Consider the following 10,979-nt stretch of genomic DNA (forward strand, 5'->3'; position numbering starts at 1 on the left):
TGAACAATATCAAAATTATAATACCAAATTCCCTTATTTTTTATGTTGAATCCAAACAAATAATTAATCAACCAAAAATCATAGCTTTTAATAGGAAAACAAAAAATCACATGAACCTAAATAAAAAGCATTTAAGGTGAAGAATTAAGATCAAACTTCAAAATTTATAGAATCTCCAAATTCTACTTCAAAACCAAACTAAATTTAACAAATTTATATATAACATATCAAATAAAAATTTATCGTTCCCTAGGATGGAAGACATAGGTTGCAGCTTTGATTTTTCTTCAAAAAATAGAGATGATTTATCTGCCATGTACAAAAAAAAAAAAAAAAAAAAAAAAAAAAAATTATCAGTACAAATTTCAACCCAAAAACCAAACCCACGAAAACAATGTCATTATAAATATGAAGATTAACCCAAATACTCAAAAGAAAATCAATTCTAAACATAACAAAAGAATAAGATAGAAAGAAAATCTTAGATATAAACAAATATCCACATATGTTGAATTGAAGTTTTATTAATAATAACAATATAAAAAAATTCGACATAAAATTTATTAATCAAAAAAGAAAGTTGAATTAGATTGCTTACATTATTTATTTATTTATTTTTTTACATTAGTCTCTGTTTTTTGCTTCAGTTATATATATATATATATATATAGAGAGAGAGAGAGAGAGAGAGAGAGAGAGAGAGAGAGAGAGAGAGAGAGAGGAGAGAGAGAGAGAGAGAGAGAGAGAGAGAGAGAGATTATCAACGTTTGAATTTGAGTTTGAGTTTAAGTTGGACTTATTAGAGAGATAGAGTTTTACTCCTTGTTAAGTTTGGATTAAAAAAATAATAATTTTGTTTAAAAAAAATGATAATGATGAATTTGAGTTTAAGTTGGACTTGTTAGAGAGATAGAATTTCACTCATTGTTAAATTTGGACTAAACAAAAATAATTTTATTTAAATAAAATGATAATTTTATTTAAATATTGTGCTGATATGGAAAATTGTGAGAGCTGCACAGGCTTCGGTTTTATATATATATGAGAAAATAAAATGAGAGAGTAAATGGACAGTCAATACTCAACCCAGGATTTCAAGTTGGGGGGCCGGAGATGAGCAAAAAAATAATAATAAATAAAAAAAACTTCAAATAAGCATCTATATAGTATTAACAAACTATCAACCAAGATAAATACATAAAATCATTGTTTCTTAATATTTTAAGATGCAATCATCTATCAACAAAAACGAAAGATACAAAACACTATTGTTTCTTAATACATTTTCTATGAAAAGGGAACTTGATACTGTTTTAAATCTTCAAAATTATTTATGATTGAATTTGGAATTGGAATAACAACATTAGGAGTTGGCAATACTACATTGACTTCTAAAGCATTTGAATCTTTTCTTTTGGAAAAAAAAAAAAACATTGTAGTTGATTTTCTCATAATTAATTTACAAATAAAATAAGAATTATATAAATTTAGTATTTCTCACTAGTTTTCAATTTATAATTTACAACTTTATCTAATTTGAAATGAGTAGTTATAGCATTATGAGTTAACAATAGGAGCAAGTGACAATTTTATTTTCTTAAGTTTGTTTGACATTTTATTATATTATATTACTTGTCTTTATTTTTTATCTTTGTCTTTGTATCTCTATCTTTATCTCTTTGTCTTTGTCTCCATATTTCTGTCACCCACCTAGGGTTTGTCCTTGCCATTATCTCTTTGTCTTTGTCTCCATATTTTTGTGGGTCCGTCCTTGGGTGAGAGATAGAAATATAGAGACAAATACAAAGAGATAAAGGTAGAGATATAAAGATGAAAGCTCGGATTTGTGTGAAAATACATGAGCTTTTTTAGACCCCAAATTAAAAATTATGACTATATTGCTTTTACTCCAACTTAATAAAGTGCGAAACAAGAGTAAATATGCATAATGAATCGATTATACTACTCTAAGCCATATCAATCGACAATATAGAATAAAATGAAAGCTTAAAGAGTAGGGAAGAGAGATGTAAACACAAGATAACACCAAGACATGTTATCGAAGAGGAAACTGAAGAACTCGGCAAAATACCTCTCCGCGACCCTCTAAGTCGAAATCGATCCACTAGAGAATAAAGTTGGAGTACACAAATAACAAAAGACCCTCCAAGCCTAGTTTACCCCACGTACTTGAGCCCTCTAAGCTCCTGCTACCAACAGACTTCTCGAAGTCTTGTCTTCTCTAGCTTTTCGAATCCCGCAATTCAACCTGATTGCATCCGCCACTAAATGGCTTATTCCAATACTTTTTAACAGTACCAAAACCTCACTTAACACTCAGATCTGGTATGGTAAGTGTTTGGGCTATGAACCTCTCAAGGATGTAGAGATGAAGAGGTAGGAGTTGAGAAAAACCACAAGGAAATGTGTAGATGATTATGGGTATAACAATCTCTAACTCTCAAGTGTATTTGCTAAGGTTTTCTCTTTGAAAAGCACTCCATACTATTCGTGGGTAATGAGGGTATTTATAGTGTGGGTAAAGAATTTGGTAAAACACTTTATCTTTTTGCCAAACAGAATGTTTCGTGGGCACCTCGCGAGATGGCCCTTCTCGCGAAACACTCACAAACTTGACAGCCTGGCATGACTCTTCACTTCTAGTCATGTGCTTTACACATGGCCTTTTTGAGGGTTACTCTTCTCACGAGCTTTTCGTGAGCTAGTCACGAATTGCACTGATTCATCTTTAAAGCTTGATTCTTCACCGATCTCTCACATTTATCCCTTACAAATAAACCCTCATACATACAGGGAAATGATTGAAGAAATTACAATCAAATTTGGCATGGAATTAGATCCAACACAAGCTAGTTGGAAATCACAACTTTACAACAGACAATGACAAATAATATAATATAATAAAATGTCACACAACTTTAAGAAAATAAATTCTCACTTGTGCCTATTGTTAACTCATAATGCTATAACTACTAATTTGAAATTAGATAAATTTGTAAATTATAAATTGAAAAATAGTGAGAAATACTAAATTTATATAATTCTTATTTTATTTGTAGTTCATGAAAAAATCAACTAAAATGTTTGATTTTTTTTTTTTTCAAAAGAAAAGATTCAAATTCTTTAGAAGTCAATGTAGTATTGCCAACTTCTAATGTTTCTCTTCCAATTTCATATTCAATCATAAATGATTTTAAAGATGTAAAACAAAATTGAGCTCCCTTGTCATAGATAATGTATTGAGAACAAGGTGGTTGATACCGTACCGTATTGGTACATGCACCGATACTGAAATGTCAACGTTTCATAGTATTTTAAATACTAGCCATGCCGGCCATGTACCGGCTGTACCGACCAATTTCAGGCGTTTCAGTCGGTACCTTTTTTTAGTTTTGTAATTTTTGAATTTTTGTAAGGAAAGAATGGTAACTTATTTGCATTAACTTATTAGTATTATTTGTTTTCTTAGTATGCTAAAATTTAAAGTCTAAAACCATGAATAATTTGTTCTGAATTAAGGTAATGTTTTAAGGTATACTTTTATTTTTATTATAACATATATATATATATATATATATATTTATTTATAAAAATAAAAAATAGTAATAAACCCGAAATAGTACACCGGTACCAAAATATATCGTTCCACTGATCAAACCAATACAGCCTCCTATACTAGATTAACTCCCTTGACTAAGAAACAATAGTGTTTTTTTTCATTTATTTTTGTTGATATATAATTGCATCTTAATATATTAAGAAACAATGATTTTGTATATTTGACTTGGTTGATATTTTTTTAATACTACATAGATACTTATTTGAAGTTTATTTTTTATTTTTTATTTTTTTCTGCTTATCTCCGACCCTCCTAACTTGAAATCCTGAGTCCGTCCTGTAACACCAACAAACTCTTTTCCTAACTTTACCATTTTTATTCCTTGAAAGTTGAATCGTTGTTCCTCTTTCTGTCACTTGCTCCTATTATTGCCCAACTACCAAACAACAAACAATCAAACACTAAAATTCTCTAATCTCTATAAACCCCTCTTTGTCTGTGCGTGTGTGTGTGTCTCTCTCTCATCTATATAATATAACTTTACTCACAAACCCAAACACTAGCAAAAAGCCAAAAAAAAAAAAAAAAAAACTCTCTGAGACAGAGAATCACAAACACAATCAAAGATTCATATATTGAATTCACAATCACCATCACTTATCAGTAAAAACACAAACACCACAAGCACAGATTTTTGTGATTCACAAAAATTATATTTGGTTTTGAAGGAGAGATTAAATACTTGAGTGTCAACTGTGAAGGCTAGAGCAATGAAGCTGGGTTGGGTAGATCAAGTAACTAGCGGCAAGATGGGTCTCGCGTGGCGGCGTTGGTGTGGCCGTTTGTGTCTATGTCAAAGCAGCGAGATGAGTCTCGCATGGTGTAGCGTGGGCAATGAGACGATCTCGCGTGGTGTTAGCATAGGTAGCGGCTAGATGGGTCTTAGTCTCTAACTTCTCGCCTCTCAATTTCCCTCTTTCTTGACTACTCTCTAAGTCTAGTTCTCTCTATTTTTTTTTTCTTTTTTCTTTCATTTTTTCGTTTTTTTAATAAAATTTGGATTTACATTTTTTTTTTTAAGTTTTACATAGGCTCTTTCTCAACCAAAAAAAAAAGGATTTACATTTGCTGGGCTTGGGTTAATGGTTCTTGATTTTGGAAGGAGATCAAGCTACAAAGTTAGGGGTGCCAAGTATAATTTTTTTTTAAATTCACCTACTAATTTTTTTTTAGGCCAGGGGGCCCCGAGCTCCCTTGGGCCCCCACCTGGGTCCGTCTCTGAGTACCTCATAGGTTTCCCAAAGATCATCATCTTTTGTCACTCTTCTGGAAAATTTCATCCCAGCAAAAACAATTATTTTAGGAGATCCTTGATGTTTGTATACTTTTCATTAAGCTTAAATACTGATCTTCAAGTACATCATTGCCACCAAGAAGTTCAAATTTTTAACTGAATTATGCAATCATCAAGGTCAAAGCTTGCACATTGTATGAAGGACCAATTTCCTCCTGCGAAATTGCTCTAACATAAGATTAATAAATAACAGACCATGAGAATCACTATTAGCAAAGGATTGGTCATCCTCTTCACCTACAACTTTAAAATAACTCCCATTATGAGAGCATGGATTTTAAACGTATAGGGCGCCAATGGAAAAATGAAACCTTATTTCATTTCATATTGTTTAACAAAATCAATAATCTCAAATATTACCAGAAATTGGGAGATTTCACGACTTTTACATGATACTGTCAAGAAAATCTTATGTAGTCATTGCTCCATAGTGAAGTTAACTTATCACAACACTACATAAATTTATTTTTTACACTAACAGAGTAGCAAATGAGCAACTAATGCACTTGTATTTTAAACATGCTAGTGTAGTTTTCACGTGATCTTTATCTATAAATCTGCAGATGGTCATAAATTATCTACAGTCCTAGTTTAATTATACCAATCTTGAGAGAACATTACTCCCAGTCCCAGCTCATAGTCCTCCATGTCTTGAGAGTGACTTTAGTAATTGCTCACTGACTACTGTCCAGAGTAATCTGAACAAGCACACATAAAACTCTTTCACCAAATTGCACATTGACTATAGTCCAAATAATTATTTTTATTTTTATTTTTTGAGAAACCAGCCAAGAAGGCTACTTAATTAAATAACGGAAAATCTGACAAATAACAGTTATAAAGATCTGGAGGAACAGACTCCTTCCAAACCATAAAAGGACAAGATAACCTCGCTCTCTTAGCTAAGGCATCTTCTAAAGCATTACCTAGCCTACACACATGAGAGAAAGAAAAACTCTTAAACTAGTTTACAAACAATAAAATGTCATGAATAATATGACCACAAGATGAATGAGTAAAAAGTCTATTACTAATAGCTTGAATGGAAGACGCCAAATCACCCTCAAAGACCACATTATGAATGCCAAGTTCCTGAACAAACAGAACCGCACGCCTAGCTGCCAAGGTCTCAAGAGTAAAAACTGAATCGGGTATAGGGATTTTCTCTGCCATAGCTGCTACGACCTCTCCATGCTCATTCCGAACAGCCACTCCAATGCCCGCTGCACTTATATCCTCAAAATGGCCCCATCAAAGTTTGCCTTCACAAAACCTATATCAGGAGGTTTCCATCGAGGTCGCTGTGCACGAACCTTCTTACTAGGACAACGCCGAACCTGCTGAAACTCCTACAAATGACACCGCGCTACGCCAGCCACTTGATTCAACGGCCATACCACCTCACCAGACCGCATCTTATTTTGGTGATTCCAAAGAGCCCAGCAAACCATCGCAAAAACTTCAGAATTTTGTGAGGAACAGACCACCAACTCAAGCAAGTCCCTGAACGAACTGACCCTGTTAAATTCAAAGGGTAGAGCTGGGAAACAGGAGCACCACACAGAACATGCAGCCTCACAAGACCAGAGGGCATGAAGAACTGTTTCCTCCCCTATATGATAATGATTACACGCCGAGGATGGAACAATTTTTCGCTTACATAAATTAAGCATAGTCGGAATAGAATCCGTACAAGCCCGCCAAAGGAAAAATTTCACCTTGTTTGGAATATTCAACTTCCAAATGCTTTTCCAAAACTTTCTCTGCCCATCTGTATCCGAGGATGAAGCCACCTCATTACCTTGCGACTCACATAGCAAGTGATACCCGGAGCGAACCTGATACATACCAGTCCGTGAATGAGGCCATACCAGAAAGTCCCGCTGGGCAGAAAGGCAAACCGGAATAGATTTTATTAACTGTGCTTCAGAGGGAATGAAAATCAAATCCACCAGAGCTGAGTTCCACCACCGAGAATCTCTATCAATCAGCTGGTCCACCGTAGCTTCTTCAGACAAGATAGAAACAGGAGAAAGAACTCTACCTGATTGGGCACCAGGCAGCCAAGAGTCTTTAAAAATCTTTACTAAGGAACCATCACCTATCCGCCAACGAGCACCTAACAAAATCACCTTGCGGGCTTTGAGAATACTCCTCCAAGCAAACGACCCCAAACCTACCTTGGCATCAAAAATGGTACCTGTAGGGAAATATTTAGCTTTGAACACCCTATAAAATAAGGAATCAGTGTCATGAACCAAACGCCAAACCTGTTTTGCTAACATCGCCTCATTAAACTTACCCAACTCCCGAAAACCAAGGCCCCCTTTTGATTTTGGTTTACATAAGGTTTCCCACTTCTTCCAATGTATTTTCCTATGATCACCCCATTGACCCCACCAAAATTTTTGAATCATAGCCTCGATATCATTACATAATCCAACAGGAAGTTTAAAACAACTCATTGCAAAAGTTGGAATAGCTTGCACAACTGCTTTCGACAACACCTCCCTACCCGCTTGAGAGAATAATTTCTCCTTCCACCCCTGGAGCTTACCCCAGACCCTCTCTTTAATATAATTAAGGCTCACCCTTCTATTCTTCCCCACCACAGCCGGGAGCCCCAAACAGCGTTCATATTCCTTAATCTCAGGAACACCAAGCAGATTTTTAATGGCATTTCTTGACACAGGAGAAACAGATTGTCCAAAGAATAGAGTGGTCTTACCCTGATTTATCTTCTGACCCGAAGCAAGTTCATACTTCTGCAAGATATTTTGAATAGTCTGAACCTCACTAAGCTCTGCTCTACAAAAAAGGAGAGTATCATCTGTAAAAAATAAGTGAGATATCCGAGGGCCATTACGACAAAGGGAAAAGCCTCTAATATCACCCATTCCCACAGCTTGCTGGATTAGGCCATTAAGACCTTCAGACACCAAAAGGAATAGATATGGAGATAAGGGATCGCCCTGTAGGTTTAATGTCACCATGAGGTTCCCCATTCACTAAGATAGAGTAAGAAACAAAACTTATACAACCGTAAATTAACTGGATCCAACGGTCTTCAAAACCCATCTTCGCCATAAGCCTACACAAAAAATTCCATTCCACACGGTCATATGCCTTACTCATATCAAGTTTCATAGCCATAAAACCCAAATTGCCCACCCTCTTATGCTTCATATGATGGAGAGATTCAAAAGCCACAAGAATATTATCAGAAATTGCCTTATCTGACTGGAAGGCACTTTGAGACTCAGAAATAATATCCGGTAACAACTTCTTTAGCCTGTTTGCCAAAACCTTAGACACAAGCTTATAAATGATATTACATAAGGCAATAGGGCGAAACTCCGTTACTTGCTTGGGGCATTTTACTTTAGGAATCAAAGTAATACAAGTATGGTTAAAAGATGGACAGATAATACTTGAATTAAGCCATGTCAAAACCACTTTTGCCACGTCCCCATCAATCTTATTCCAGTAATGTTGGTAAAAAATAGGAGGCAAGCCGTCAGGTCCAGGAGCCTTTAAAGGTGCCATTTGCTTTAAAGCCACATCAACCTCACTTTTTGTGAATTCAGCCACCAAACCATGGTTCATCTTTTGAGTCACAACCTGTGGAGTAGCAACCAATACTTCATCCATGTGACCAATATCAGGATCATTAGACCAGAACAAGGAAGTAAAATAATTCACAAACAAAGGGGCTATCTGGTGCTCCCCTTCACACCAACTGCCATCATCCCTTTGAAGTTTCAAGATCTCATTCCTCCTAAAATGATGCGAGGCCCTACTATGGAAAAATTTTGAATTTTGATCGCCATCCTTTAACCAAGCAGTCTTCGCCCTTTGCTGCCATAGTTTTTCTTCTTGCACCAATAGTGTCCGCAACTCCTCCTTAAGAGATAAAACCAGATCCATTTGACCTCTCCCATTATGCACGACCTTTGATTCTGCCTCTCTTAAATTTTTCCGAACAATGCCCAGCTGTTTAGTAATGTTACCAAAATAATTTCTACTCCAATGTTTCAATCCCATCTGAACCCTCTCCAATTTTGTCTTGACTGAAACTAGAGGAGACATACATCCCTGAGCCGAACCCCACACCCCTTCCACAGTCGCATGGTATCCTTCATCTTGTAACCAAACTTGCTCAAATCTCTAAGGTTTATTTTGCCTAATGGGTATACCTAAAGGATGAATAACTATGGACTTATGATCAGAACATCCACACTCTAAATGAGAAACCTTTGAAGCTGAAAATAAAACCTCCCAATCTCCATTTGCAACAGCTTTATCAAGTCTTTCCCAAACCGTCTCACCACCCATCACAGTCCTGTGCCAAGTAAACTTATTTCCCATAAACCCGAGATCCCAAAACCCACACTCATCAATCGCATCTCTAAATTCTTGCATCTGAGCTACAGGCCGAGGCCTACCACCCATCTTCTTATGAGACTTAAGAATCTCATTAAAATCTCCCGCACATAACCAAGGAAAATCAAATTGGGCATTCAAGTTTCGAAGAAGGTTCCAAGTAATATGGCGATTAGAAGTTTCAGGAGCACCATAAAAACCAGTGAACCTCCAAGTATTATCTCTACCCTCATTAACAATAGTATCCACATGATTAAGAGAAGTGGAAACCACCCTAAGTTGAACATCCCCCCTCCACAAGAAAACCAAACCACCTCCCTGAGTTTCCTTGGAAACAACATGCATATTCCTAAATTTCAAATTTTTCAAGAAAACTTTTATCCTTGCTTCAACCAGCCATGTTTCGACTATAAACACAACTGCAAGATCTTGTGCCCGAATCAAATCATCGAGCTCTTGAACTGTCTAGAGGTTCCCAAGCCCCCGTCAATTCCAACATAAAAGACTCATGGCTCTTGGCGGGGCTGAACACCAGCTTCCGCCATTAACAAATCACCATCCTTTTGTTTTCGAGAAACCACTCTCCTCTTCCTAGGTAACTCTTCAAAGGTATTTTCTTTGCTGGGGTGTTTTACCGAAGTCCCACCAGATTCATTAGAGATAACAAAATCAGAAACTGTTCTCACAACTCTTCTACGTCTAGTAGCAACCACCTTACCACCCCCTAAAAGAGAACCTGAATCAGAAACATCACCAGAAACAACTAAAGAATTGTTAGTGACAGAAAAACAATTTAAATTAGTATCACAGGGAGTAAAAGAAGGAGCCACATCACTCCTCAAATCTTGTCCGTGAGGAATATTCACATTCAACCTAGTACCAGTAGATGCCACACCAATGTCTGCATCAAAACAAGACAGCCCACGGTCAATCTCTTCAATTTGATTATCGAGATACTCTCCCTACATAGCCGGAGGCCTAGAATTTAAGCACGGTGCTTGTACTTCAACCAGATCGCAAGTCTCATGTACCGACTCAACCTCCACCTTTGTCTGGGAATCAACTCTGGACCGTGAATCAGAATGAGTTTGCACCCCTTCCTTGCTGTTTGTGACAATCAGAGGCTGCACTTGAACTAATGGCAGAGGAGTAGAATGGACAGGACTTACTACCGGGTCAGTATTCATCTCCGTAGCTCGAGATCCCCCAGCCAAATTCTTCTTTCGAATCTCATAAAACCCAAGTACAACCACCATTGATCGCCTAGGATTTGGAGTAAAAGGAGCCCGCAGCCATGGACCGTATTCTTGATCACCCGCCTTCAAAGTACCATCACTATTAATCCAAACCTCACAATCCCTATCACTATGAGTTAGGCATCCACACCAATAGCAAATGTTTGGCAATCTTTCGTATTTGAATTTTACCCACACTTCACCCCCATCTTCCAAGGATAGAATCTGACCACGGCACAACGGAAGGGAGATATCAATGGATACCCGTACCCGCATAAAGTTTCCACCTTCCATCTCATCAGTCGAAGTAGTACGATCGACAACTCCAACCACCTCACAAATCTCTTCTGCAACCCTCCGATTCAGATAGCGGAATGAAATATCATGTATTTGAACCCACATTGCCGTCCATGTAAAACTCAACTCA

The sequence above is a fragment of the Quercus lobata genome, chromosome 2, assembly GCF_001633185.2.
Source record: "Quercus lobata isolate SW786 chromosome 2, ValleyOak3.0 Primary Assembly, whole genome shotgun sequence".
In the NCBI taxonomy this organism is placed as follows: Eukaryota; Viridiplantae; Streptophyta; class Magnoliopsida; order Fagales; family Fagaceae; genus Quercus; species Quercus lobata.